This window comes from Haliotis rubra, unplaced genomic scaffold, assembly GCF_003918875.1.
Source record: "Haliotis rubra isolate DU_JTF1 unplaced genomic scaffold, ASM391887v1 Scf486, whole genome shotgun sequence".
Lineage (NCBI taxonomy): Eukaryota > Metazoa > Mollusca > Gastropoda > Lepetellida > Haliotidae > Haliotis > Haliotis rubra.
The window spans coordinates 164,718-172,345 of NW_025767175.1; the positions used below are offsets into that span (position 1 = coordinate 164,718).

General features: G+C 35.2%; 1 long non-coding RNA gene across 1 annotated transcript; it reads right to left on the reverse strand.

Annotated features, from left to right (window-relative positions):
* Nucleotides 1-5,452: 5,452 nt before the first annotated feature.
* Nucleotides 5,453-7,628, reverse strand: LOC124291223. Its single transcript, XR_006902169.1, has 2 exons — nt 6,996-7,628; nt 5,453-6,910 (listed from the first exon to the last, which is right to left on the reverse strand). It is a non-coding gene; the product is annotated as an uncharacterized LOC124291223 (long non-coding RNA).

Genomic DNA, 7,628 nt, shown 5'->3' on the forward strand with positions numbered 1-7,628 from the left:
AACCCAACTCGGTCAAAGGGTCAAGAAAACTTCGCACTCAACATTCTCAATGCATAGCACAATTCACGGGCGGATCCAGGTATTTTGGGGGAGGGGGTGGGGGTGGGTTCGAATACCCCCATTGGCTCCGCCAACAACTTTTTCTCTTATTTTCATATATCAATTCCAGACACTCCAGAATATATACTACCCATTGAAAGTTTAGACTCACTTAAAGCACTCACTATGTTGTGTGTGTGTGTGTGTGTGTGTATATATATATACGAAGTCATTCTCAAAATTTGTGCATTTTTCATGTAGGCAAAAATTGTAAATTTGGTTTTCTGGTTTTACTTTGAAATGTTGTTGATTACGTTCCTACGTATACAAACAAATTATGCAAGCTTAACGATGTTTCATTTTTCATATTTTACCCCTTTTATTAGAAATTTCATGAAATTGCGTCACTACCGTTACGAAATTTATAACATTTTGAAAATAAAAAATCCAAAGATGATATTTATTGAATGTACATATATATTAAACTTTCTAGTTTTACAATATAACATGGCTAATGAGTTTTTAAATTTTATAGTTATTGCTTAATAGGGGCCAACAAGCCACAAAAATTCTTTCATTTCTGATTTGCAAGTGTAGAGTAATATGGAGCGAATAATTCAAAATGAGAATATGAATCATAGTATGCTTACTTGAAGCTCTACTACCAAACATAGTTGCATTACAAATTCCAGACATAAACAGATAAATCAATTTTAATTAAATAAGGAAAATGATATTGTTATGGCATGGACATTGGAATTAATTGTTACGGTAGTGACACAATAACGGTAGGTACATTTGTAATAATAGCCAGTTTTATATGTTTACTTTAAAAGATAATTTTATGAAATTAGTCAATCAGATATTTAAGAATGTTTGAAGAATATGTAATAGGCAAAAGATTTACTTACGGATGTTCCTGTCATGTAAAAAACAGGTAAAGACAGCATGTTACGGCAGTGACATTGTGACGGTATGTAATGTCACTACTGTAACGGCCCTATCACAGTCATTTTCTTCTTTGTCACAGCTGTTACACTTCCCTGTCCTTACCGTAACAAAAAAATCATACTTATATGCTTATTGATTTTATTAATTTGATACAATTTTTTTATGTTAAATAAGATTCCAAAACATTTGAAATCTTTGAATTGCAAATTTAGATACAAACAACATTAAACTAGAAAAATGTCACTGCCGTCACAAAATCTGTCCTTACCGAACAAAACCTATGATAACGGCAGTGACCGTAACGGTAGTGACAGCCACTAATAATATCAGTTTTAAAACAATAAATGGTCCCCAAAGTTTACTGAGCACATGGTTTCAAATGATTTCCCCTACTGTCTAAGGTACTTGGCATTGTTTGGCTTCACCAAATTAATTGGTTTCAGCGGTAGCCACCATAACGGTTAGGACATGCAAAAATCTCAGATATCATTTTGTACACACCTTTTTTGCGATAAAATTCAGAATAAAATAATGTTTTTGTGTCGGTGTTGACTGTCATGTTTCCTCAGTGCCATTGCTTTCAAACATGAAGTAGAATCAGAAGACAGTACAGGGAGTAATCATTGCAATTTTTGGGATGACGTTACGGTAGTGACATCAAACCTTGTGACAAAGTTTGACCTTTTTTTACAAAATGTTTTTCCATACAACAAAGGCCAAACCACGCCAAGCATGTAGCTGTAACATCATTAATTATGATATGTTAAAATATTTCCTTTGGAAAACATGAAAAAGAAAAAAAAATCGAATTGCACATCGGCCACTGGAGTTGTGACACATGAAAATTGAGAAAAATTTGGTGGTTTGGGGGTTTCAAAATAATATAAAAATATTTTTTCCCCAATTTTGTTACTGTAAAGTGTAGAATAAACTGAGATAAATTAGATACCGTAATTTTTTTAAATTTTTTACTTGAGTTTGTCGGGTACAAACATATAACATAAATATGCACGAATTTTGAGAATGACTCATATATATATGGTTACATCGAAAATGAATTTCTCCACTAACTTGGGGGAACCAACTGCAAACCATATGCAGATGAATTGTACAAGGATCATGCATTAAATCGTTGAAAAGCATGTGCAAATATTGTGCATGTTAACAGCTGTATTTTGGCAGGGTATGAAACTTCCAGACATTTCAACCAGACCACAGGGCTTCTTAGATATAAAACTTACCTGCCCATAAAATATCTTCATATACATGTACATGTCTAAAGTTTAACCCGACCGTCGGGCAGGTGAATGTGAGAATCTGGTAGTCCATGTTGAAAATAACCCATCCCGGGCGGTCGGGCAGGCATTTCGAACGCTGATTTTAGTGTTAAGTTTTGTGAAGAATTCGCCAATTGTTACTGAACTCGTGACAATAATCTTTTCAATGTTACGACTTTGTTTTACAATACATCAGTTCATGTGTAAACAGTACCTTCACACAGTATGGAATACTTTGCAAAATCTAGTTTAGAACAGTTGACTGAAGTAAGTGGCTACATTTACACCAGTGAGTCGAAACTTTTCATAGGTAGCATAAAATACTAAAATAAAAATATAACTATAACCAACTGGTTTGTAATCTGACTTTATTTCTATTGTTTATCATGCCAAATAACATGGCAGTATGTACATAGCCTCTACGTTTCCTACTACCACAAAGAGATGAAACAAAATAGACCTCTGATACAAGCAACAATCGCTTCATCAACATCATCACCGGGTTGTCAATGGAAATACAACATGTTAGGGTTCACATATAACAATAGTTCAACATCAACAGCTCCAACAAATGTCCCAGGAAATCGATTATCCTATAACAATCACGTCAGTATCAGTGTTCAAAGAGACTACAAGACAAATGGTTAATCCCAGTTTAAATCCCCTTTTTCAATTATCATGCATTTGAAATCTAATTTAAACTGGCTGTATTGTTTTCTTGATAGAAAATTCTGTCAGAAGGTCAAGAAAATCTTGTAAACTCAGTGCCATCATCTCCGATATTTAGCTGAAACATCAGTGTCTGGTCCTTGCTATACAGTAGCCAATCTCTTGTCTATAGTCTCTGCTACATACAGCCTATATATAGCATATAACAGCCAATATTCAGTGAAATCTGTCAAATCCTGACTCTTTGTAAACCATTTTTCTCCATAATCCGGACTACAGTACTCTCTGAGTCCTGGCAAAATTGTTCTTAATTTATCATTAAAGCTTGTTTTATAATCCGGACTCTCTCAATTACAGATTACGGACTAAAATAACAGTCCTGACAATCACCAGTGCTTTGTAATGCGGATCTAGCTGACTAAAATAACAGTCCGTTGAATAAACATCCCCGTTACTTCTTTTCTCAATGGTTAATTAATTCTATAAACACACATTATTTAATGTGACAGGATTAAATCAGTGTGACTTTGAAGTCCTATAAATGACAGATTCACTTCATAGTTATGTCAGACCGACCAGCGAAACATCATGGCATGTCTATGGTAACAGACAAAATTTGACTAATCCGGACTGCTGTATAATCCGGACAAATGAGTCTGTTCCAGGCCAGTCCATGATAGACAGATTCCATTGTAACAGTGTGACCTCTGCCTTAAATATACTGCTAACACACACTATAATGGTAGTCAATATTACAGTCTTGAACCTCATGTAAAACCAAGTTAGGAAACATCTTGAAGGCTCAAAATGTTTACCATATAGCATTGACTTGTCATCTCTGCATTTCATGTGATTTTGTGAGCAGTCAGATCTAAATGCAGCAAATGAAATCAAGAACAGGCTGCAATATAGTTCATAGCACTGCATAGATAGCATGGTTACACTGTGTAGCAAATAGGGCAACCTACTTCACCAACAGCAACTAATGACTGACAACCAGCAACGTCAAGGACGTACAATACTTGATAAACACATGACCCAAGACATTTGTCAGAGCACATTTCACATAAGCCACAGCATTTCAAAATCGACTCTCTAAGATATACTGACACAAGTCAGTACAGTCCCTGATTGAAGACTTGAGACCCTGGGTTAATACATTCAGTTACATGACAGTCATGAAAATCTACCTAAAATCTACACAAAACAATTCAAAGCATGAATACCACATTTGAAATATTCAGCACCACATTACTTAGAAATTCATCGCCCCTTGTCCACAAAGAGATTTTTAATTGAAAGACAATATTAACTCCCATTTTGAACATATACCCAGCATAGGCAGATCCCCCTTTTGAGCTGAAAGTTTGTTAGATCCAGAACCTCGGTGAAAATGAAGTGTGCCCCCCTCCTTTTCTCAATAGTGTGCACCCCCCTTTCTCAAAAAGCTGTATCCGCCCCTTGTGGACTGATTCCACATATTGATACCCCATCATCAGAGTGAGTGAGTGAGTTGGGTTTTACGCCGATTTTAGCAATATTCCAGCAATATCACGGCGGGGGACACCAGATATCGGCTTCACACATTGTACCCATGTGGGGAATCGAACCCGGGCCTTCGGCGTGACGAGCCCCATCATAAGACAAATCGCAGTTGAGAGATCGCAGATGAGACTTGCTACAGTCAAAGAATAGTCCTCAGGTTACCTGAAATCTCTTTTCCTATTTATTGTCTGAATCAACTTTAAGGGTGCTATTTATTTCAAATGCAGTATTATAACAAACTTTATCAAATACCCTTCATTGGTATAAAAATTGTATTTTTTTCCTATTAAGCTCCTCATGCAAAATGAAAACATAATCATGTACATATTACTCAGTTTGACATGTCTACAAGTTGTTTAAATATCATTAAAATATTACTATCTGACATTTATAGATTGTTGACAATAGTCATGTGATCATTATCACATGACCTGCATGTGATCACAGCCTCATTCTCATTTCCACTGGAATTCTCTCTCTCGGCAGAACCACAAAATATTTGGCAGAATTATGATTTACTACAATAAAATCATTCTGTTTTAAACAAAACAAAAAAGAATTCCAGACTCGATGGAGCCAAGAGTCTGAAACATAGAAATTTCAAAGGGTCTTACCAGAAAAGCACCCTGAAAACTGAAAACCTATTCATTTCAAGCATCAACAGCATCTGATAAAATTAAGAACTTCAGAATAAAATATATTCAGGGGTGGAAATAACTTTAAAATTGCTAGCGTACTCCAGTACAGTGGCACATGTAAAATCACTTGCCCTGATAATTTTTCCACTATACCGGCCGATTTTCTTGTTCATTTTTTAAATAATCAACATAATTAACATTGGTAAATCAACTGGACACCGGTACAGCATGATATACAAATTTGCTTGCCCGACAGAAATAATCACTGGACTGGGACGTCGGGCAATGGGTTATTTCCACTCCTGATATTGTTCTGTAAATTTAGTGCTCACAGAGAAAACTTGAAATTTATTTTCACTTATTAAAAACTACTATAATCAATGCATGGATTTGACCACCATCTTTTCCAAAAAATTCCACTAACATCAAAGATTAAATGAAAACATAATATGGCACTGCCTGGAAATTTTACCTTAGTTTTCATAGCAAAGAACACAAAGACAATATTGGGTGTATATTGAATCTTCAAGAATAAATCATTGCAAATCAGCCTTTCTAGTACATAAAGCAAATAAGGGTTCATGTGCAACTTGTTTCATAGTGTGGTTTTCATTTGTGCAATACAGTCATCAAATATTTGACCAATTTTCACAATCTTCACAAAAATAGCGCAATTCAGGTGAGGTCTAAATTGGTCAGATATCATACCTGTTGAAATATAGACAATGACATCTCACATGTGACATGATACAAGTCTTGATGTCATACGGCCTGTGATGTCATACAGATTGTGACATCATGGTATGGATGACGTCATTGGACTGTTCATACTGATTGATATCAAATTTCACATCATATTACACATGCTTTGATGTCATGCAGACTGTGATATCAGATGCCACATGACACAAATTTTACTTTATGGCATACGAAGGATATCACACATCACATGACATTATATATGCCTTGATATCATACAGAGACACCACACATCACATTACACATACCTTCATGTCATACAGACTCTGATATCAGGTGTCACATGACATTACATATACCTTATGATATACAGTGATATCACACATCACATGACAATTATATACCTTGATGTCATACAGACTGTGATATCAGATGTCACATGACACTATTTATACCTTAAGATATATGGAGTGATATCACACATCACATGACCTTTTTATATCTTATGGTATACAGAGTGATATCACACATCACATTACACATACTTTAATGTCATACAGAGTGTGATATCAGATGTCACATGACACTATATATACCTTAAGATATATGGAGTGATATCACATCACATGACATTTTTATACCTTATGGTATACAGAGTGATATCACACATCACATTACACATACCTTGATGTCATACAGACTGTGATATCTGATGTCACATGATATTGTGTAAATGACCTTGATGTCATACAAGACATTATACATATCCTAATGCAGGGACTGGAGTGTCATACAGATTGTAATGTCAAAGATGACATACGTAACATAATGTCAAACTGTCATGGTACACAGATTGTGATTTCTTACTCATTGTTAGGATGTCATCTGAACTGTGATGTCACAACATCAGATATGATAACCTCAGATGTGATGACCTCAGATGTGACATCATTAAACATACCTTGACCTCTTCAGTCACACAATCCCAACACAGTACAAGCATATTTCAAAGCTTCCTCCTAATCTCTTTGGTATAGTACAATATCTACAACATATCAGGGTGCTAGCCGGCAACGTCCACAAACCACCCACCTCCCTTGAAATATGCTACTACAAGTTCACCACCTCTCTGTCAACATATCAGGGTGCTAGCCGCCAACGTCCACAAACCACCCACCTCCCTTGAAATATGCTAATACAAGTTGACCACCTCTCTGTCAACATATAACCATTCAATAGTCAATCATCAATGAAGAATGTGGAAAAATATACATTTGAAGACAAATACAATGTTTACATTTAATAACAGTCTGCATTGATTTAATAAGATTTACAAAATATGTTCCTCTGAACTGCATTTTTGGTTCAAAGCACTAAGACAGTGTTAACATATTCCTCAACATCCCCATCGGCGCAGCCAGGGCTCAATATTTGTTCACACAGCATATAAACGCATCATATATATTGAAAGCAACAAATAGTATTCACTTGATAAGGACAAATGTACAAGATTGATAAACAGGTAGGTTATTAATCCACACTTTAATCAAACTGTTTGGAAAGTTCTGAATGAACCAAACAGTGATCACGTAGAACATATTTTCATCAGAACCATTTTGTAACAATAAATCTTTGGTCATTCAGTGTAATAATTTGCAAGGGGATTAATGTTGTGAAATTAGTATATTCTTTAAAAACGTTATATGAGGAGACCCTTTTCTGCAACCCCATCTAGCATTGTAATCCACTGAAGAATTTATAAATTATGTTGAAACTAGTACATTCATAAAAACAAGCTATATAAAACAGA